Source organism: Lissotriton vulgaris, chromosome 6 (assembly GCF_964263255.1).
Source record: "Lissotriton vulgaris chromosome 6, aLisVul1.2, whole genome shotgun sequence".
NCBI lineage: Eukaryota > Metazoa > Chordata > Amphibia > Caudata > Salamandridae > Lissotriton > Lissotriton vulgaris.
Window position 1 is genome coordinate 1,867,124,975 of NC_141694.1, and position 24,256 is coordinate 1,867,149,230.

Consider the following 24,256-nt stretch of genomic DNA (forward strand, 5'->3'; position numbering starts at 1 on the left):
CTACCTGTTCAAACCTTTACTTCCTCCTGGAGGCCTGACAGTTCTGCCCTTTGTACCCTTTGTCAAGGGGGCAACCAGAATTTGGAACACTTACTTTTTATATGTCCAAATGCAGAAATTGTAAACGCAAGGTTAACGTGTCTTAAGCCCATCTATCGGTCCTGTGGGATCGTTAACTCAAAAGACTTTTTATCATTATGTAAAAGCCCTCCTAATGAATTCGTCTGTTACAGAATTTTTAAGTTTTTGAAAATCTCATTGAAAATGTATTAAATGGAAAGTATAATGTATATTTTATTTTGTGGTCCTCGAAAGAGTACCGTAACAAAAATAAAAACTTTTTTTTTTGAGAGGAACACATATAAATTCCAGCGAGATCGTAATGATTACGAGCTAGGACAAATATTTACGTTTTCTCACAAATATGACGCGGAGGAAGCAACAAACCTCAAGTTCAGCCCAAACATAAACCAAATAGACAAACCAGGAAGCAGGTTGACACGACAAACTCTACATTTAGTTCGGACCTCGACTCTGGATCTGAAACGGAGCGCCGCAATCAGGCGCAAATAACTGGCATAGTAAAATCATCACCGGGACAAGAAATTGGTTTTTTATGCCAACAAAGACTACAAACCCTGAGGTCAAGTATGCAGCAAAAACATGCAAGCAGCGAGCAAACTTCAGGAGGCGCCAGAGGTCCAGGGCGTGCAAGAGGAGGATTTCAAAGGAGAAAGAGAGGCAGGGGCCAAGGCCAGGGCACTGCAACTCAGTCAAACTAACTTGAGGTACGAATCAAACAATTGTCAACTGAACTCCCTTAGACTTAACAACCAAAGAGGAGGAGATATTAAATCTGGGTTTGTCTTTTGCTCCACAGTGCAATTTCAATTATCCAGCTACTAGATGCGACATTTATAAAGCAGTGAGAAAACTCAAATTGCGTAAATGTTATGCCTCTAAAGCCAAACACAGAGAGAGAGTGACCAAAGTAACCAATGTGGAATATACTGATGTGCTTACTCAAGGTACTCGAACCATAACAGAGCTATGGGAGACGGATGGAGTCGGGTATGGTGAAAATGCACAAGTAAGGGAAAATATAGGGGACCTGGATGAGCTTGGCAACAGGTCATCGGCAACTACACCTTTTAAACCACCATCATCCTTTACTCCAGTACTCCCTAGAGACTCCATCGACATTTTTCATGAGAATGTGGTGGGTGAATTGAAGGAACTAGAATGCAACATGTCCAAATCCAAATGGAAATTTGATAGACTATCACAAGGATATAAAGCACTTATGGAAAGGGGCGACCACTCGGTCCCCCCGAACGTATGGTGGAGTACCCTGATCTCCCCGGGAAACCATTTTGGGCGGGAGGCGTGTCCCGGCTGGTATGCCCGAAGCGGCGTAGCTGGGGCGCGCCTTTTCCCGCCCAATGAGGGGTTGTCCTAGACACCGACACCGCCAGCCACGCCCGGGGGGCGGATTGGAGGAGGGTCTACGCCCGCCGGAAGAAGGATAAAAGGAGCGACAAGCCAAGGAAGCATCCTCTTGTTCCTGTGCTCTGAAGCTGCACCTCCTCGATTGCACGTGAGCTCGAGACGGAACGAAGAGCCAATTTTGAAATTTGTAATTTCTCTTTTTTCTCTTCTAGCGCTACAAGTCTTGTCCAGGACCTTCCATCTACGTGAGGAAAATGCCGGGCAAAAGGGTCGCAAAGAAGGTTAGCACCGACCAAATGCTCCGTATGCTGATGAAAGACATGGCGGAGATGAAGAGGAAAATGGCGGCCAGGGATGGTACAGGACGGCCGAAAAGAACCATCCCAGGGGCGGTCCCTGCCGGGAGAAGAAAGAGGGCCAGGAACGGGGCAAATGAAGACGAGGTCCCAGTTCCGGAGGCTCCCCCGGCGAGCCCTCCCAGACCGGTGGAGGCTCCTGTGCCGGTTCCCGACGCGGGGCAGCCTATCCCTGTTGTGGTTACCCCTGTGAACGAGGGGGACATGCCCCCGGAGTTGGCCGCCCAGCTGGCGGCATGGTTGGGTGGTAACAGCGTGGGTTCCGTTGCTCCAGGGGACACGGCCGAGGAGGCCAAGCAATTAATGAGGCAGTTGCGGCAATCACGAGAGGCCGCAAAACCACCTTGTCCTTTTTGTTTCCCCGCAGGCGCCCGTGGGTCAACCAGGATCAGGCGTTGGTACGGCGGGGTCGACAGTTACAGCGGCAGCTTCAGGTAAGCCATTGCCGATGGTTGGGGAGGGATCGGTACCTTCAAGGAGGGAGAAAATTGTGCAGCATATCCCGAAGGAGGTGAAGGAGAGTATATGGGCAGACAAATATGTAAACATATTTTCCTTGTTGACCGATCACTACGAAATCGAGCATGTAAAAAACCAAAAAGAGTTTCTGCATCCAAGTGTGTGGCGAGCCAGGATGGCCGGTTTTAGAGTCGATGAATCGATAGGCAATTGGGGCAGAGCGTTCGGAATGTTCACTGCAATTATGGGGGAACGTAGGCCCGATTTGTTGGGGGAATTGGCTGTGTATCAGACACGTATCATGGGTTTTTATGAAACTTATGGAGGAAATCAATGGTTTGCCTATGATAATATATTTCGTAAATCCAAGGAACATGATTCATCCCTGACATGGGATTGTTTTGACTCCATTTCATGGCAAAATATGGAAAAGCCAGGCGTGGGGAAGTCACCAGCATTGGGGGGTGAGATGGCCGAGTATTCCCGCCATTCGTCAGGGACGCCCTTTCGAGCAAGTTCCAACAATGACCGGAACTCAAGGAATAGCGGCAGCACAGGGAAAAAAGGGGTCTGCTGGAGCTTTAACAGGGGAAAATGTACTAGGCCACAGGGTTCTTGTAAATTCAGGCACGAATGTTCGGGGTGTGGGCAGTCCTCCCATCCGGAGAATACGTGCAGAGCCAAGACTAGTGATACGGGGAGTAGAGGTAGCGCCAAACAGGTCTGAAATGGTCCAGGGGGCGCCTCTACCGACCCCGGTTGATATCATGGCAATGATCCCTTGGCTAAACGAATACCCAGATCATATCTCCGCTGGGGTGTTGCGAGATGGTTTCTCATATGGTTTCCGCATCCCGGCGGGGGATTTTCAGGGTGAAGCACAATGTAAGAATCAACTATCGGTGCAGCAGAATGCGGCGGTGGTACAAGCAAAGATTGGTAAAGAGGTGGCCCGAGGTCGGGTTGCTGGACCATATGACAACCCGCCAGTTGCTAACTTTGTTTGTTCACCCCTGGGTGTAGTCCCCAAAAAAGATCCGGGGGAATTCAGGTTGATACATAATTTGTCAGCTCCAAGGGGTCTTTCGGTGAACGATGCGATTGACCCGGGAGTTTGTTCGGTGCGGTACGCATCTTTCGATGAGGCCGTCGCCATTTTGAATCGCCTAGGGCCCGGAGCGCTGATGGCTAAATCAGATATCGAGTCAGCGTTCCGGTTGCTCCCGGTACACCCAGACGATCAGCGTCTCCTTGGTTTCATGTTTCAGGGTCGCTATTACATGGATAAATGTATGCCAATGGGTTGCTCCATCTCTTGTGCTTATTTTGAAAGATTCAGTTGTTTTTTGCAATGGGCCTTCACAAGAATAACAGGGTTTACTCATGTGATGCATTATCTTGATGATTTTCTGTTCCTGGGGGCAGCTGGGGACATAGAGTGTGCACGAGCTTTGAATGAATTTTGTGATCTTATGAGGCGCTTTGGCGTGCCATTGGCACCCGGTAAGACAGTGGGGCCGTCTACTTCGCTCGAGTTTCTTGGAATAGAGCTCGATTCCGAAGAGGGGTGCTTCCGCTTGCCCAAGGAAAAGGTGGAGAAATTTGAGGCATCGCTTAAAGCATGTATTAGCGCGACGAAAGTGAGATTACATCAGTTACAGCAGGTTGTGGGTCAACTAAATTTTGCCCTGAGAGTGATCCCAATGGCGCGCCCATTTTCCCGCTCTATTGCGCAGGCCATGGTTGGCCTTAAGGAAGGCCACCACCGCACAAGGCTCTCGGCTGAGGTTCGGCAGGACATGCTCATATGGTTGGCATTCCTGGCGGATTTCAACGGTCGGGTCGTGAGGAACAAACCCGGGGTCTCCTCGGAGGAGTTGGGGTTGTGGACGGACTCGGCAGGGAGTGTCGGATTTGGCGCCATTTTTGGTAATCATTGGTCAGCACAAACCTGGCCGGCATGGTGGCACGAGAATGGGCTCACAGGTAACATTGGATTTCTTGAGCTGTTCCCTATTCTGGTGTCCTTGAAAACATGGCCCGAGGGATTTCGTGACCGCGCTGTGGTGTTCTGGTCTGATAATATGACCGTTGTTGAGTGTATCAATAGTCAGGCTGCCCGCTGCAGATGGATCTTGAGATTGCTGAAGGAAATTGTTTTGCTGTGTATGAGGCTAAACGTCCACTTTAGGGCAAGACATGTGCCAGGGGTGTTAAATCAGGCAGCTGATGCGCTTTCTCGTTCCCGTATGCAGGCCTTCTGGGGTTTCCTACCCTCAGCGGACCCGGTGGCGGCACCTTTTCCCGAAGCTCTTTGGTCTCTCGGTGCCCCGGACTACAAGACCTCGTGGGAGAGAGTCTAGCTCCCAGGACAAGGAAGGCATACGAAGGGGCGTTCCGTTCCTATTGGTCCTTTTTGGGTTCTGCTGGGGGGGAGCTATGGGGCCAAGAGGAGTATGTCCTGAAGTTTCTGTTATCCTTACATCAGGCAGGCAAATCAGTAGCCACGGCACAGAGGCACCGGGCCGCTATTTCTTTCATGGCACGGGCCCATGGTATCCAGGACCCCACAGCGTCTTTTGTGGTTCAGAAGGCGCTGCGAGGGTGGCAACGCCTTGAGGGTCGCAGAGTGGACGACAGGCACCCGATAGGTCTGGAAAGGTTGGCCCTCTTGATGTCAGTACTCCCTGCAACATGTTCATCTCAATCTGAGACAGTACTATTTAGAGCCGCTTTTTCATTAGCATTCCATGGGGCTATGAGGGTAAGCGAGCTGGTAGCAAGGAACAAGCAGGATACGGGGGGGACTGTGCCGAGAGCACATCCGAATTAAAGAGGAATCAATGGTAGTCTCGTTTGCCAGGTCCAAGACCGATCAGGGAGCGAACGGGGATTGTGTAGTTGTCCACCGGATTCCCGGATCGCCCATGTGCCCGGTAGCCTGCGTTGAGGAATATTTGGCGCAGAGGGCGGCAGCATGGGGGGGAAGCTTACTGAGGCACGCCGACGCCACCCCACTGACAAGGTTTCAGTTCCACCGGGTGCTTGCGATGGCAATTACAGCCGCAGGCTTGAACCCGTGCGAGTTTGGGACCCATTCCTTCAGGATAGGGGCTGCTACTGAGGCCACAGCCAGGGGTCTGAGTGTTGATGAAGTAAAACAGTTGGGGTGTTGGTCCTCGAACTGTTATAAACGGTACGTGCGGTTGCACATGTTGTGAAGCTAATATCATGAACTCACGCTTCTTGTTTTTGTTTGGTTTTACAGTTTCGCAAGCTTACGAGGCGGGGCAGACTGTGCAGTCGACCCGACACCAGGGGACCAGCGGTCAAAGGACACCGGCTGTGGACAGAGTGGTGTGGGTCGTGGGACACTCATACGTGAGGCGTGCCGCAGACGTATTCAAAGCAGGTGACATGATTCACATGGCTGGGGAATACGGGTACAGGGTGACCTTCTACGGAAGGGGCGGGCTCTGTATTGACCAGTTTCAGGATTTTATGGAGGGTTTGTTAGGGCGGACGAGGTCACCGCCATCTATACTCATAGTGCATCTTGGGGGCAATGATGTGGTGACCATTGGTCAGCGAGTGCTGCTCGAGGTAATATTATCCACTGTAAGTTGGTTGGCAAAAAGGGTCCCTGAGTGCACAATTGCATGGTCCCACATGATCCCACGGAAGGTGTGGCGGGGGGCTAATTCTGTGTCTGCTTTAAATCATTCTGTGAAGAAAGTAAATAACAAACTTGGTAGATTGTTTCGTACAAATACATTGCATTCTATTCCGCATGGGTGTATCAGGGGGGATCAGATGTATCTAGAGGACGGGGTTCATTTGTCCCGGGTGGGGAATGATTTACTCATAGGAGACTTCATAGCTTGGTTGAAGAATTTGTAGCCATGACCTTTAAGTAGGAGTTTTGTGGGGGTCAACTATCCAGGCCTGTGGCTGTAAGGTCATGATCGGTGAGCAGTAATTGGAAGATCCCTGGAGGTTTGGGCTTCACCCATTATGGATGGGAGCGCCCGGGGGGAGGCGGCCATTGGCCCCTCAAACGGGAGGCGGTCCCATCTAAGGATGGGACGCCGAAAGGGAAGGCGGCCATAGGCCCCTTCACTGGGGAGGAGGGGCTACGGACCCCTCCTCGGAATTTCCTGGGGCCCGGACATCTGCGACGGCAGGTGTGGTAAGTTGTGTGGGGTGGGAGGGGGGTCTACGCTACCTTCTAGACACCTCACACGAGTCCTCGGACGACCACTAAGATGGCGTCGAGTTAACAGGGGGCCCCCGCTAAGGCAAGGGAAATTGGAAGTGGGCACAGAGGTACAGTCCGCTGTGCGACCGCCCCTCACAAGTGAGGGGGGAATTGGTATTGGGGATCTGACACCGGTTACGACCTTGCCGTTGGCCCGTAACGTTAGGATGTACAATTTCAATGTTCAGAAATGCATTTGCAGGATGTTTAGTATCGGCTAGGAGAACCTTTGTATTAGAGATGTGTTAAGGTCAGCCAAGAACATCGTACTGTATAAATGAAATTGTACATGATATGAAACTGTTATTTTTAATGTTTTAATTTTGTTTCATATTTTAATAAATACGGACGGGAAGGGTAACTCCCTCCCGCCTTCCAAAAGTTCAGAACCGTTTCCGTCTTCCCATCCTTGGGGATTTGTGTTGAGAGGGGGTGGCGGGTATCTCAGCCATATTACCCGCTGAGCAAAGGATAAAAACATCATAGTCAGAGGAAGTGATAAATGTGGGAATATAGTGCTAATGACAAAAACCAACTATGATAGAGAAGCACACTCTCAAATCAATGACAGGGAATGTTATGAACGCATTAAGGTGCAAACTGTGGCATCAATTAAAATTGAATACCATAAAAAATTGTCCCGCTGGAAAGCCTCTAAGTTGATCAGTGATGAGGAATATAAATATCTAAAAGTGGACTATCCCGTTTTGCCGATTATGTACTTTATCCCAAAGGTACACAAGGACCCATTGAACCCCCCTGGTAGACCGATTATGTCGGCCAGAGGAAGTCTGCTTGAACGAACCTCGATTTACATAGACTATTTTTTGCAGGGCTATGTGCAGCAACTAGACTCTTATTTACGTGATACTGGTGATTTTTTGGTTAAAATCAGAGAAATAAATTGTACACAAGGGGATTGGCTCATAGCATTGGATGTAACCTCATTGTACACCAGTATTACACATGGACAGGGTTTGAATGCGGTGAAACATTTCTTATCTAGACGAACAGAAGAGTATGATGCACACAATATAATGCTATTGGACATGTTGGAATTCTGTTTAAAAAGCAACATCTTTATGTTCAATAATTTGGTTTACCGTCAACTACAGGGTGTGGCGATGGGGGCCAGCTTCTCCCCAAGCTTCGCATGTTTGCACATGGGGGCTTGGGAGGAGCTGGTCCTTAGAACCACATACCTGGAGGAGATTGAGAACAACATTATTGCTTGGTATCGTTTTATTGATGATTTGGTCATTATTTGGAGAGGCAGCAAGGAGTCAGCACAGATATTCATTAATAACATCAATGATAATGATTTAAATCTCACACTTAGTCAAGACAGAGTAACTTTTCTGGACACGGAGGTGTACATTGAAAATGATAAGTTACAAACCAGAATTTTCCGCAAGACAACAGCTGGAATTAGCAGTTTACATGCTGCTAGCGCACATCCATAGCATCTCATATCAAGCATCCCCTATGGGGAGATGCTTAGAATGAAATGAGGATGTAGTGACCCTGTTGAATTAAAGAAGGCTCAAATGGAGAGTAAGGAGCGGTTCCTTGAAAGGGGATACTCAACTCAGATGATAGGTAGGGCCATCACCAAATCTAATACTATCACCAGGGAGGAACTCCTTGAGGGTAGCCTCCGGAAAACTAAAATGAATGATGAGGAGATGACGGGGAAATCTGCCTTTAGAATCATCACTGGGTTCAGCAGACAATCTCAGGACATCTACAAGATTGTCAATAAACACTGGCCCTTAGTGACCAAAGACCCCATTATTGGTGACAGCTTGCCCAAAAAAGTATCCCTAACTTATAGCAGGGCACCTTCCCTAAAAGATCAAATAGTGGATACCAATCCAGAACCAGTTAAAAAGAGTAATTGGTGGCTAACAAATCAAGGATTTTATAAATGCAAGACATGCAAGGCGTGCACTCATGGTGTTAATACCAAAACGTACAGGGATGGTTTTAGTGACATAGAACATCAGATATCACAAGTGTTAACATGTAAAACCGAGTACGCGATCTATATCTTGCAATGTCCGTGCTCATTAAAATACGTTGGTAGTACCAAACTCCCTGTACACCAACGCATCCTGCAACATCTGAGGGCCATTGCGAATGGGGATAATACCTACCCTGTCGCCCGTCACTACCGTGATTATCACCAGAGCAACAACAGCTCGCTCAAATATTTTGTAATTGATACCATCAATACTAACAGACGTGGTGGTGACAGGGAGACGAAATTAAGAAAGCTGGAAACAAGATACATCCTTTTACTCAACACTAAAGCCCCAACAGGATTAAATGTTACGGAAGACATGTACACATGCCTGCTTTAATCCAATTTAATTTAATGTAATCATGGATCTGATTTGACAAGATACGAACACATCACACATGTCAAATATCATTCCCGGCTGGGATGAATGAGGGTGTACATCTATAGCTATTGATAAACTACTTTGACATGATGTCTCTGAAGCATAGTTGCGGCTGCTAACTGATCAGAAAAAAATCGATTTTAAGTGTATATTAGGGGCATGTTGGTGCTGGTCCAACTCGGCGGGTCCTTATACCCCAGTAGCTAACACACAGAACACCAACATAAACCTACTAATTTTATTTTCAACTCACTATATCACTTTATATGGACTAGTTATGGTCTTCTAATGGAAAACACATAAAAACCTTAGGCAATGATTCATATTGGATATAGAATCAGAAGTGGAATGGACAAGGCACACATTATTGAGTTTGCAAGTAAGATAATTAGATGGTTTGACTTGGTTTAGTGGAAAGAATGAACGTCTAAAAAATTATTTGTTTACATCTTGCGAATATTTGCACTATTAACTGTATAATTACATATAGGCACTGATAATATTGCGGTTTTGCACATTTGCGTGATTTGCACATGAAGCATTAGGCTGTAACAAACTGCTGTGTTAACCTTGCTGAATTTGGCTGCAACCTCGATTAAATTTGAAAAGCTGTACCTACCTGAGTGGGCTTCTTCATTTTTGGCAAAACTTTGTTGACTGGATTTTAACGGCGCGCCTAGCCGTGAGGAAGCCCCGCTGCTGTTAAGCGGATCTGAGCAGACGCTACACAGCGAAAGCCATCAGAACAGGAGCTGATAATCGAGGTAGTTACGTGCAGGCCAATATGATGGAGGAGGATCCAGCAACCCACTGGGGTTTTATTATCGGACTAATATGCTGATTTTCAAGGCACTTCACTGGAAGAATAATTGTGCTGCACTACAGATACCAGATGGCCTTGCTCTACGGCCACGCCTATCAAGGCGGTATCTAGTGAAATACAGGTGCAGTTTCCACACTTTAGCATTAGCACTTCATATGAGACGTGGTATAATCTTTCTTCCCCATGAAAACTATCCTAACGTTTTAAAAAACACTTTTAACTATATAGGATGATGATATATGCAACGATTAGATATGTATATATATTAAGTTAAACGTACCTTTATAGAACTGTGAACTCAATAAGATGATGACAAGAAACTGCATTCATACCTTTTAATGATTTTTGTGCAATATGAATGGGTATTTAACCGCTATTAGCAAATTCCACATATATCGTTATATATCAATGTATTATAAGATGAAAAACATGTCTTTTGATCATTATCGCTATATGAATCTTGCATAGGTATTTGACCGCTATTTGTAAGTATTTTTTCTATGTCCATACTTAACTTTAGCATGTGACCCAATTAACAACTGACACTGGCCCTTTAAAAGAACGGCTCACAGTAGTGAACACTGTTATGTGAATAAGGCTCCACGGAGCCGAAACGTCATGCGGCGTGCTTGCACCTGAATAAATAGAAAATTGCACTGAACCTGGTCCGTGTCTGCGTGGTCTGTGGTGAGAGGGGGACCCCTAACCCACGGAAGGAAAACGCTGTTCTCTGGATATATATATATATATATATATTCAATCATAGCAGGTAGCCTTAAGCGAAGCACTGCCACACAAAGTTTTTCAATGAGCACGTTTATTTGGATCCTTTTCACTGCTCGCTCCCCAGCAGATTTCAGAGTCTCCTTCGATCATAAAGGCCTGACGCGTTTCAGGGATGACCCTTTCCTCAGAGGCAATGTTCGTGAAGATCAATCAAACAGTTTCTGGCAGTGTCTACACAAATAGCTCTCACCTGCCTCTATGGGCGTGTCTCAGGCGCACTGCATCCTGGGCTTTGTAGTACACTGTCCTTTAACCCACAGTGGGGCTGCTTCTTCAACCTTGCAATTTGAAACCAATGTTCTCCCAGTGGAGCGAGGAGGGCACTGGAACCTGACTGGAAGCGCACTTGCAGAAGTGAATTTGTGTCCAAGGCAGCACCAACTGCGTTGGCGCCTGCCTTCGTTCCGTGACTGCAAGCTCCTACCAAAAGCCTGCATGGACCCTCATTCAAGGTGGGACCTGCTTCTCGACTGGGCAACGGCCGAAAATATTCAATCATAGCAGGTAGCCTTAAGCGAAGCACTGCCACACGAAGTTTTTCAATGAGCACGTTTATTTGGATCCATTTCACTGCTCGCTCCCCAGCAGATTTCAGAGTCTCCTTCGAACATAAAAGCCTGACTTGAATACAGGGGGTCCCTGGAGGCCTACTAACCCACCAGTAACCTTCAGTATGCACCAGGGGACTACGTTTCAGAGAGGTGTAATGAGGCCACGCCCCTTTTTACAACACTCTGCAACGCAGCCCCCTGGTGCATACTGGAGGTTCTTGCTGGGCTACTTTGCCCCCACAGACCCACAGAATTCAAGGGGAATTAGTTCCCCCTCTGCAAACGCACCAGGGGGCTGCGTTGCAGAGAGGTGTAATGAGGCCACGCCCCTTTTCACACCTCTCTGCAACGCAGCCCCCCTGGCGCGTTTGCGGAGGGGGAACTAATTCCCCTTGCATACTGGGGGTCCCTGGGGGCCAACTAGCCCACCAGGAACCTCCAGTATGTGCCAGGGGGCTGCGTTGCAGAGAGGTGTAATGAGACCACAGCCCTTTTTACACCTCTCTGCAACACAGCCTCCTGGCACGTTTGCAGAGGGGGAACTAATTCCCCTTGCATACTGGGGGTGCCTGGGGGCCAACTAGCCCACCGGGAACCTCCAGTATGCGCCAGGGGGCTGCGTTGCAGAGAGGTGTAATGAGGCCACGCCCCTTTTTACACCTCTCTGCAATGCAGACCCCTGGCATGTTTGCACAGAGGGGGAACTAATTCCCCTTGCATACTGGGGGTCCCTGGGGGCCAACTAGCCCACCAGGAACCTCCAGCATGCATCAGGGGGCTGCGTGGCAGAGAGCGGTTCTGAGGCCACACCCCTTTTTACATCTCTCTGCAAAGCAGCCCCATGGCACATACTGCAGGCTCCTGGTAAGCTAGTTGGCCCCCAGGGACCCACAGTATGCAAGGGGAATGAGTTTCCCCTCTGCAAACGCGCCAGGGGGCGCCTTTGCAGAGAGGTGCAATGAGGGGGCGTGGCCTCCTCCCGATCCTGTTTAAAAAAAATTATTTCTAAGAAGGGGGGCTGTGTAGCCCCCTTCTTTTTTGGAGGGGGCCCTTGGTGACCCCACCCCCCAGTGCCTGCCCCCAATTTTTAATAAAAAAAATAATCGGAAAAGGGGCCGCGTGGCCCCACTCACAAGGCCATAGTCTGCCCCAGGGACCCCATCTCCCGGAGCATGGGCCTTTTTTAAAATATATTTTCGTAATTAGGAGGGGGGCTGTTTTGCCCCCCTTTTGTGGCCACTTTTGGCCCCGGGGACCCCATCCCCCGGGGCTGGCCCACTCCATTGGGGACCGTGGACGGGTCCGGCATTGATTTCTGCATGGGTAGCAGCATGTTAGCTGCTCCCCATGCAGTAAAGAAATCCGCTCTGGTTTTTGAAACAGTGAACAGGTTTCCTGCTGTCTCTTTCAAAAACCAAAGCAGTTTGCAATGGCAGGGTGGGAGCAGCGAGGCTCCCGCCCTGCCATTGCAAACAGTAGTGTCCCGGGGGTGGGCACCCTGGGACACTGCAGGAGCTGGCCCTGGGGGGTGGCGGTCCCCAGGGCCTCCACAAGGCTCCAAGAGGGGGGACGCGCGGCCCCCTCCAATATTTGTAAAAAGCCCCAGGGGATGGTGGGCCCCGGGGCTGAAGGGGCCTGAGAGCCCCCATCCATTTTGAAATAGCCCCGGGGTGGCAGTCCCCGGGGCTGGTGGGGCCTCAGAGCCCCCCCCACCCTATTAAAATAAGCTCCGGTGGTAGCGGTCCCCGGGGCTGGGGGGCCTCAGAGCCCCCACCCATTTTGAAATAATCCCGGGGGTGGTGGTCTTCAGGGCTGGGGGGGCCTCAGAGCCCCCCACCCTATTAAAATAAGCCCCGGGTGGCACTACCCGTGGATGGGGGTAAAATAAGCGGGTGGCGGTCCTTGGAACTGGGGGGCCTCTGAGCCCCCCCGCCGATAATTTAGTAAAGCCCCAGGGGGTGGTGGTCCCCTGGGCTGGGGGCCCCTCTGGCCCCCTTTACAAAGACTCCATTGCCCCTGGGATTTGGCCCCCCAGGGGCTACAAAAAAAATGCAGAATTTTTTTTTTATTGGCAGGGTACGCAATAAAAAAAAACAACAAAAACAAAACATTTTTGGCCTTGGGGGTCCTTGTGGGACCCCTAAGCAGGACTAGGGGGTCAGGGTGTTTCCACCATGCCCCCTTTTTGTGTTCTTCGCATTTATTTTTATGTTTTTTTGTGCCTCAATGGCTGCCAACATTTCCTGGTTTGGAGTGCTGACAGCCAATGAGCATAAAGCTCGTGCTCGGGAAGGTACGCGTACTGTACGCGTCCCGTACTTCGTCTATAGATATATCTATGATTTTACTTATGATTTTCTCGGGAACTACTGAACGTATTTACACCATTTAACAAAAAGCACAATCTATGAACCAAACTCTACCTTTTTGCCAAATTTGGTGTAATTCCATTCAGCAGTTCGGGCTGTAGCCGTGTCTATCCAAACAACGAGTTGCCCACAATGGAGAAGCCACACAACTGGAAGCTTTAAACAGCCTTTAATCGAGGAACAGCAGTGCAGTAGGAAAACAAAGTCCCCCTCGCAAGTCTATTGTGGGCAACTCGTTGTTTGGATATTATGGCGGCCTGGCCGAGGACGCGGAGATGCCCTACTGTCAACTGAACGGAATTGGTGTTAGGATAAACTTCCAAATACAGCAGAACAGAAGTGCCGGTTTTTGGAACTATCACGTAGCAGCACGGTGGGGCACTTTGCCCCCATTCAACCCACTGGGGGAATACTTTGACTCACATCAGGATGAGCGGCACCCACTTGAGATTTCACTTTAGGAGGCACTACAAGACGCAGAATGCCGGTGTGCATACACACACCTTGGTGGGACTTTCTATCAGGTATATGGCCCTCGGAGATTGCCGCTTTGCTTATTAACTCTTAGCCCGTGAACAAGAGCACAGGGAGTGCTCGAAACGCGTAGGGCTTTCACTTGCGAGGGGGACTTTGTTTTCCTACTGCACTGCTGTTCCTTGATTAAAGGCTGTTTAAAGCTTCCTGTTGTGTGGCATCTCCATTGTGGGCAACTCGTTGTTTGGAGATATATATATATATATATTTTCCAAAAGTCCGAAATCAACACAGCTCGCGCTGAAGACGAAAATTAAGTAAAGCCACAGACTCTGTGCTCTCGTTTCAGTGCTTTTTATTCGTGAAGAATAACAGCCCACCAGTCGCCATGAAGCTTTTCCCCTCATCCGAGGCTTGATCACATGTCATGCAGAGAAGAAAGGAAGTGACATAAGTAGTGTAAGTAATCGCATGATCAGTGGTACATCCTGTTCGAGTTAAAGTGATAATCACCCATTCATAATAAAGGGCACAGTGCCCTGCCATCACATTATTCATATCCCGAGCTGTCAGCTCAAAACATTTCATATTAACATTACATATATGTATTCACTGTCGTTGTTATAATGTTATGTGCAAAAAGAGGCAAGCATATATAAAATCTCGGAACAGTTCTAAAAAAATACAGTTTTTTAAGAAAAATCCTTAATTCATATATTTACAATAAATAAATAATTGGATGTTGTTTCCAATAAATATTGTTAATAAAAAACCATGAAGCAAGCCTCATGAATCCCAGAAAAAAACCTTCATGCATTCGAGTTTTTCATAAGACTAGGATTCTACTGTTCATAACTATTAATGCAGTAATTGATAATTGAATATATGTAATAGTATAATAAGAATCATACCCCAGTGGGTGATGGCAACATCTATCATCAACAGACAAATCTATATCATGTATACTTGTTACTTGTTACTTCCTTAGGGGTCGTTAATATAAAAATAAATCAAAGTGACCGTGCAACAGAAATTAAACTGTTTCTCATATAATTTCATTAAAATGCAGGCTGCCGAATGAGTTAATATAGATCTTATAGCAGCTAATCGAATACATTTTCGCCAACAAGGTACATTGAAAATTCCCTTACAGAATCATAGACATGTGTACAGGTCTTCACTGCTGTTCAGTCCCCCAGGCTGTTTGCTGTTAAGCTCAAGGATGTACCGGGTTTCCAAGAGACAACTCGTTGTTTGGAGATATATATATATATATATATATATATATATATATATATATATATATATATATATATATTACCTACTGGCGGTCGCCAGTAGGTAGTTATAGTTAGGATTATTTTCAATAGAAAATCTCAACATTCTATTGTGAATAACTTTGGCGCCGGTTGAGGAATCTGCCTGAAAATGTCCTCAAATTTGCCTCGCGGCGCTTCGGTCCTTCCCTGAAAGTTTGGGGGGGATTCGTCAAGCGGGGGCCGAGATAAAAGGGGGGGTCCCAAAACATGTTTTCCCCATGTTAATTTCCATTGGGCGGTCGACCTCACTTTTAGCCCGAACGGCTGAATGGATTTCCACCAAACTTTGCAAAATTGTAGGGACTGGTAGCCCGATGTGCCTTTGCTATGTCTCAAGATATGTGCTCCAGTGGATTTTAAATAATTTAGGTTAAAAAAATATATATATCTATAAGCGCGCCCCGGTACGCGCTCCGGGGCGCTAACCAGCGCGCTACGCGAGTTCGCGCGCGGAAAGCTGATTGGCTCTCGGGTGTCTGTCAACATTCCAAACAGTCCGGAGCGGCCGCCATCTTGTGTCTCGGTTGGATCGAGACACAAGAGGTGGAAAAAACAAAGGGAGAAATGACTATAAGGGGGCAGAGTAGACCCCCCTTGATCCCCTAGGTTTGATGAGGGGGCTTTTTTTTTTATTTGCGCTGGGGAGCGCCCGGTACGCGCACCGCGGAGCGTACCGGGAAGCGTTTTATTGGGAAAATAAGTTTTTAAAAAATGTAGCCTTTTTTTATAATTTGGAGGTAGTTCTAAAAAGAACTGTTTTTTTCTTCTTTTTGTTGTTTTATATTTTTTTAATGTTTATTTTAACATTTTGTACTTTTTTTGGCTTTTATGAACTATTTTATATTTTTTTTGTTATTTTTATGGGGAGAAGCAAAAAACAGGGAATTGAAAACGACTCAACTGGAGCAAAAAAAAATTAGGAAAATATTAAGGATTTTTGGGGCATTCGTGGTTGTCACCAGCACGGTTGATGAGCGTTATGCTTTGCTCACCATAGGTGATGGTCTTACCACAAAAAATACAAGAGATTTTGTATTGCCCAAACTTTGATTGAATGTTTGGGACCATCTCTCTTGTTTCTGGTCCCGATTGAGTGGGTTCCTTTCGTTTGGAGGTGCTGGGTGTAGATTGGGGAGGGTTGCTGGCCAGTTTCTCACCTCTGCCGCAGCATAGTTGTTGGGATGCTTGCACTGCATTTGTCCAATCATGGTGTTATTACCAAATTAATTTTTCTTATTAGGGTTCCCCATTGAAAGTTCAATGCCACAGATTTTGCAAGTCACCTTTGGCGCATTGACTTTCTTCTTGCCCTCTGGGATGGAAAAAAACTCCCATACAATGTGCTGCCTTGGCCTGTTTTGGGTAGTGTCTTCTGGCAGCCACCTCCTCCCCTCCTCCTCCTCCTCCTCTTCTTCTTGACCACGAATGTGATGTTGTGGTGTTCCTCTTGGTGGTGGTGGTGGTGGTGCAGATGCTCCAGCTGCTGCTGCTACTGTAGCCATTTTAAAGTACAAAATATTACTCTTAGATCTCCAAACAGGTCTTCCTCAGCCAAAGGACAAAGTCAGAACAAGGAAAAAAGGTAGGGGCTTTCATCATTTGGAAAAAAAACTGTCCTGAACCAATGAAAAGTGTTATTTTCAGGTCACATGACTCGGGCTTTCATTATTTGGAAACCAAAACTGTTCTGCACCAATAAAAAATGTTCGTATTCGCTCGAGTGCTTCCGGGTGCGCTTACGCCGTGCGTATCACGCAGGCGCGGCTAGGCGATACGTCACTATGATGTTTTCGTTCACGGCAATAGCGCTAACGGGACGCTCACCGGTGCGCCACCCGGGGCGCTCCAGAAAACTGCGCTTTCCGGTGCGCATACCGGGGCGCGCCCCGGGAGCACGCCAGGGCAAAAAAAAAAAAGTATTATATAAATATACAATATAGGATTCATTATAAAAAATATTACATTTCATAGGTTTAAGGCCCTATATATAGTTAGGAATTAGCATTTAAAAAACCTATGAAATTCACTGAAAAAACCATAGGTTTCAGACCAGTTATAGTTAGGAATTAGCATTTAAAAAACCTAATAAATTGCACACCAGTTATAGTTAGCTGGAAATTTTACTGACATAAAACAATAGAAATTCCAACGTTATAGTTAGTTGGACTCACTATAACTTGCGCGCCTGCAATGCACTGCTGATGACGTCACATATTACATCACTCAGATGCCGAGAAAAAGTGGGTCCCAAAACGAGTTTTCCCCATGCAATTTTCCTTAGGGACCTTTAAGTTAGGCTACAGCCCGAACTGCTGAACGGAATTACACCAAATTTGGTAAAGAGGTAGAGTTTGGTTCGCAGATTACGCTTTTGGTTAAATGGTGTAAATCTGTTCAGTAGTCCCTGAGAAAATCAAAAGGAAAATCACAGATATATCTATAGACAAAGTACCGTACGCGTACCATCTGAGGATTATACGCGTACCTTCCCGAGCACGAGCTGCATGCTAATTGGCTGTCAACTGTCTGTCAACACTCCAAACCAGGAAGTGTTGGCAGCAATCTTGTGCCTCGGTAGAAGCGAGGCACAAGAAAACTGAAAAAGAAGTGCGCAAAATACGCAAAGGTGGCAGGGTAGGAACACCCTGACCCCCTAGGCCTGCTTAGGGGGTCCCACAGGGACCCCCAAGGCCCAGAAAAAATAGATTTTTTTTAAATCGCGGGAACGCGTAGAGTACGCGCACCGCGCGAAAAAATTTTCAAAACTCGAAGCCCGCTTTATTGTTAATTAGCCCCTTGGGGGGGCCAAATCCCAGGGGCAATCTATTTATTTATAACGGGGGCCCAGAAGGCCCCCCGGGGCTTTAACAATAAGTATGGGGGGGCTCACCACAGCCCCGGGGACCGCGACCCCCTGGGGCTTCTTTTAAAAAAAAATAAAAAAATACCTGTGTTGGAGGGCTCAACCCCCCCCCCCCACACGCCCCGGTTACCGCCACCTCCCCGGGGCTCTATTATTCAAAACAGGACCACCACCCCCCGGGGCTTTTCAATGTTCTCCTGGAGCCTTGTGGTAACAATGGGGACCACCACACCCCGAGGTCCGGCTCCTGCAGTGTCCGGAGATGCCTACCCCCGGGACACTGTAGTTTGCTATGGTAGGGTGGGAGCCTCGGGGTTCCTGCCCTACCATAGCAAACTGCTTTCCTATTTGGAAGAGAGAGCAGGTAAACCTGGTGTCTCTCGCAAATAGGAAAGCTTTCCGTCAGGGTGAGCAGCATGTTAGCTGTTCTCCCTGACGAAAAGCAATGCCGGCTCCCGAAGGACGCGGGAAGCCGGCAGGGGCCGTTGGGGCATTGGGGCTCCCCCCACGGTCCCCAATGTTCTTTATGAGCCCCGGGAGATGGGGTCCCCGGGGATAATGAAAATTAGTGATAGGGGGTATTTTGAATTTTTACGGTAAAATTAGAGTATGCGTATCAAGCGCAGCTGTACCTTGTACGCTGCGAGGTTTCTGAGTTGTCCCGTACGTGTACCTTAGCTAAAAAAAAACAGAGACTAAAGTTCAAGAGTAAGACTCTGTTCCCTTCATCTGTAAGACGTACACAGTCTCTCCTATAGATGCCATGCATATTGAAACGCAGATTATTGAGGTAGATGGACCCCATTCTATAATCTCGGAGAAAAGCAGAAACAGATTTATTCACATGTTTCCTAGCTTTTTCAATCTGTGGACTATATCGGTTGGACCAGTTCCATTTCTGCCTGTGGCATATATTAGAATATACCAAGGCAGTTTGGGGGAAAAGTGCCATCAATTCTCCAAAGGTGTCCTTCAAAAGCATTTCCAGACCTACCCCAGTCAAAGTGCCTAGGTCATTGCCACCACAGTGCACAATTATGAGGTCAGGGTGTTGGAGATGTAAAAAAGGATTTGACCAATGGCATCCATTGGTGCCAGTTTAACCCTCTTTGTCCAATCCATTTAATGTCTACATTTGGTAAACCTAGGTATTTGTGAATTCTTTTCTGTTCTGCATACATTTGGCTCCTGAAAATATAGCTGTGTCCCACAATCCACACTCTAAGCATGTTGAAGAGAGGTCTGGATGCACTCAGAAGGTGTCTGTAAATGAAATGGCAGTTTGAAAAGTAAGATTTTTCTAAAATGGTGGACAACATGTAGTTTTGAAAAAAGATAAGAAATGATTGGTTGTTTGAGAACATTTTACACTGAAAACTAGGGGGCATGTTTCTGTTTTTTAAAAGGTTGATTTTTATTGGTTAACAAAAACTGATAGAAAAACATGTTACATAAGATAAGCTGATATATTGACAAGTCAAGCACACTTGCATGTTAGCTGCTCTCCCTGACGAAAAGCAATGCCGGCTTCGAAGGACGCGGGGAGCCGATTGGGACAGTGGGGGCATTGGGCTCCCCCCATGGTCCCCAATGTTTTATTTGAGTCCCGAGGGATGGGGTCCCCGGGGATAGTAAGAATTAGTGATAGGGGCTATTTTTTTTTAACTGTAAAATTACAGTATGCGTACCATGCACGCCCGTGCAACGTATGCTGCGAGGTTCCTTAGTCATCCTGTACGCGTACCTAAGCAAGAAAAAAACAATAAAAAAATATATTTCACAGATATCTATCTAGCTTATGTGTTTAGATGTTGGCTGGTTCTAAGAGCTTTTTTCTTTTTTTTTTGTCCTTATAACCACCATATAGACAAAGTACCAGAAGGAATTTACAAAAACAGCTGTCTCAGTTTAGCTTGTAAACTGGAAGGGACACCAGTCTTCTAGGGGCCATTTTTCCCTCAGCTGTCATCTGTAATCCCAGTAGGCACGAGGTCGGTGATTTACCAGTTTGCGGCAAACCTTGGGGTAATTTAGCAGCCAAGTGGGGCCGGGCATGAACCGGTTAGCGGCTGTTCCATAGGCACAAAATATTTAAGTACCATAGGAGATCAATCTTTGGACCCGGGGGGAAAAAAAAACAAAAACAAAAACCCCGGATGAATCAATGAAGCCAAGAAAGTAAATATCAAAACGCCCTTTTGTTATGATTGCCGGATCTAGCCTAATCCATACGGGAGGTCTGCAAGACTGAGGATTGCCAATCTCTAAATGTAGGGGGTGAAGAGTCCTTCCATTTTCTGCATATCTCCCTTCTTGCGAGCAGCATAGCATAAAATACTAGAATCTTAGCTGGGTTTTGTAGATCTTCAGATACCCCAAATATCACTAAAGGCAGATCTATGGTAACAGGGCTATCCAATGATTCTGTAAGATAGTTTCTGATGTCCTCCCAGTATGTAGTTAATAGTGGGCATTCAAAAAACATATGTGTGTCTGATGCAGCAGTCAATCCAAATCTAGCACAAGACACTAGCTCTCCTCCTACAAACTTAGATAACCTAAGAGGGGAGTAATATGCCCTATGGAGGGTAAAGATGTGGTATCTGCGAAGCCAAGATGGTTTAACAATCTTCCACAAGAGTTCGAAAGAAGTTATCCAAAGATTTTGTAGGTTATGATCCATCAGAACTGAGCCCCATGTTGACTCCGGTAGAATAAAATCTCCATCCGATTCCAACAAAATAAGGTTATACCATTTAGATACTTCTTTATTGGCTGGCTCGCAGACTACTAGATAGAAACAAATTGACTGTGCCCTCCAAGTTTGGGTTTGTTCCTATCAGCAGTAGAGGCTTTATAGGCCACAGTCCAACTATGAATCTGTAGGTATTTAAATCTTGAGAGATTGGGGCCGACCTTAGCTTGCAAATGTTCCCATGAAAGTAAATCCCCCTCGAAGAAGAGGTCTCCCCAGACTTCAAGACCTGCCTGTCTGAGAGGGATGGCTAAAGTATCATCAAGCCAGGTGGGATTTTCAGGCAGTCCCCACAACGGAGTTTTTTCACAAAAAAAATTTCGTTTTATAACTTTTGTGACTTCAGCCCAAGTTTTAGCCAGACCTTGTAGAGTCTTCAATTTAATTTTTTTAAAGAACTTAGGGTTACCAAACTTAAAAAGAAAACCTGAACGATTAATTTTTTCCCCATCCAGCATAGCCGCGTACATAAGGCCGACCCCAGAACCTAAAGGAACCTTCAGCAACATTCGTGAGTGGGATAATTGAAAGGCCCATGCATAAATTTTTAGATCTGGTGCCGCTAATTCACCCTTGTAGCGTCGCCGTCTTAATTTTTTCCAGGCAATACGTGGAAGATGATTATTCCAAATAAAGGATGAGATGTTGGATTGGAATTTAGTTAAGGTAGTATGATCAAAGTATAAAGGAATAGTGTTAAATAAAAAAGAAATTTTAGGTAGAATGGATATTTTTATGAGGTTAACTCTAGAAAGTAATGAAAGGGGCAAATGTGACCATGATTGTAGAAGCTTACGGCACTCTTTAAGAACTGAAGATTAATTTACTTGGACGAGTTTATTAATATCCTTAACTATTGTCAGGCCTAGATATCGCAATGAATTGCCTACTTGCAACTCGGTTATAGCATTCTCATTGTTCCATATAAGCATTTCCGTCTTCGCGGCATTAATCTCATAGCCCGAGATTTGTCCAAATGTGTTAGCTAGTTTCAAAATTGACGGAAGAGAAGTGGAGACCTCAGATGTTAATATAAGCACATCATCGGCATATAATGCTACCTTTCTCATCCAGCCTTGATAGTAAAAAGGTTTAATGGCAGTCTCCTCCCTGAGATGTTGCGCAAATGGCTCAATGTAGAAATCAAAAAGCAAGGGAGAGAGCGGACACCCCTGCCGGGTGCCCCTAGAGATGGAAAAAGGGCTCGACAGGTCACCATTAACAAGGAGACAGGCAGATGGATTACTATAGAGGAGACCTATCGCCTTACGGAACCTTTCCCCCACACCAAACTTAGTCAAAGCCTCCGACAGGTATCCCCAATTAACCCTGTCGAAAGCCTTGGTTGCGTCTAGCGTAAGGGCTGCTAATGGTAGGTTATTTTTTGTTGCACTATCTATGGTTCCAATCAGGTCGTAAGTTAGTTCGTGCAGAGTCTAAACTTGTTGAGGAGGAGTGTTTTACAGTGTGTTAAACTTTTGACATCTGTGGTCAGTTGCTTTTGCATGATCTGTTGGGGGTAGGGTTCAAAGTTATGTCAGTTGGAAAGGGTTCAAATATTCAACCAATAGAAATGTGTATTTGATTGTGAAATAATGTGTGAAACAATTTGATTTGTTATGAACATGTATATATGTGTAAATTGAGAGGGAAAGTGTGCCATTATCTGGTTTTGCTAAGAACACTGAAGTAGAGAGATTCTGTATAAGAATATCTGCTGCGTGACTGGAATTGTTATTAATCTACAAATCAATTTGAAAGGTGAGTTGATAACTTGTAAGGGAATGTATGTGGTCCATTTTGTTTTTAGTAAGAATAATGGGTTTATCCTTGTAAAGTGTGTAGAATCACATTCTGAGTTTGTCTGTATTTGGATAACCGTTGTGATAAAACCATTTGGTAAGTTAATGTGTTTGGTGAGTCAGCTTTGTGCAGTAAAGTGCAGTACTAAAAAATGTAGAATGTGTGCAGTCACTTTTTCAGTTCTAGAGTAGTTAATAGTGTTGTGTGTTTAGAATTAGGTTTGTGTTTCAAATCTACAATATTCCAGGAACTATACATACACTACTGCAAATATTTACAAGCCTGTGCTGCAATTGTGTCATTTTTTTGATGCAATGTTGGCACAAATAATGCAGCAAATTGTTTATCTATTTGAAAAATGAGTCAGGGTAGTGCACTGAAATGTAGTAGTTATATACATGGAATGTGTGCAGTTACGTTACCGTTTTTAGATTAGTAAATGTATTTTTTTGTAAAATGCAAGGTCTAATATTTTTTGTCTAGGATTACACTGTGTGTCTGTGTGCAGTTAGGATTTATTCTGAGTGAAGGATTTTTATATGTTTTGTGTTTGCAGAGACATAAGTGCTTAAATATGTATCCTTTTTTGGATTTTTGATAGAATTAGAAACTAGTTATTGGTTTTGAATTTGCAAAATGACTCATGGTTGTACAGTAAAATGCAGTATTTATATTTCTGTAATGTGTGCAGTCATATTAGCTCTTCAAGAGTAATTAATAGTGTTGCTTGTCTAGAATCAGACTTGTGTTTCAAATGTACAATTTCCCAGTCAGCATATATAAACTGCTGCATACACTCTGGGGCAGATTTACAAGCCACTTGTGCCTCTTTGTTGTTCTATTGTGTCACTATTTTGATGTAATGTTGGCGCTAATAATGCAATTGCTTATGTATTTGCAAAATGAGTAAGGGTTGTGCACTGAAATGTAGTAGTTATATATATGGAATGTGTGCAGGCACTATACTGTTCTAGACTAGTAAATGTGTTTTGATAAAATGCAAGGACTACTTTTTTTTGCCAAGAATCACACTGTGTGTCTGTTTGCATTTACAAATTATTCTGAGTGAAGTATTTGTGTATGTTTTGTGTTTGCAGACACATAAGTACTTAAAAATCTATCAGTACCCAAGTAGTCATGGAGCAAAGTAGGCCTTGGGCCAAAGACTGCTTCAAACACCTATGGACTATGCATGCAGTCTTCTATGCATCTGCAAACTTGTCTTTTATACCTTCAATTCCCCAGTCTGTATCCTTACACTTCCACCAAACACTCTTACACTGCTGTTTCAGTATTATACTGAGCTATTCAGTTGTATGTGCTTATACATGCACTGTGCTAAAACTGAAGCTCTTATAAATTCAGTCAGGCACTCTCTGTGGAGAACTGTAATTATCCAGTCAGTACCCAAGTAGTCAGGGAGCAAAGAAGGCCTTAGGGCATGGATTGCTTCAAACCCTTATTGACTATGCATGCAGCCTTCTATGCACCTGCAAACTTGTCTTTTATACCTTCAATTCCCCAGCCGGTATCCTTACACTTCCACTAAACACTCTGACACTGGTGTTTCAGTATTATACTGAGCT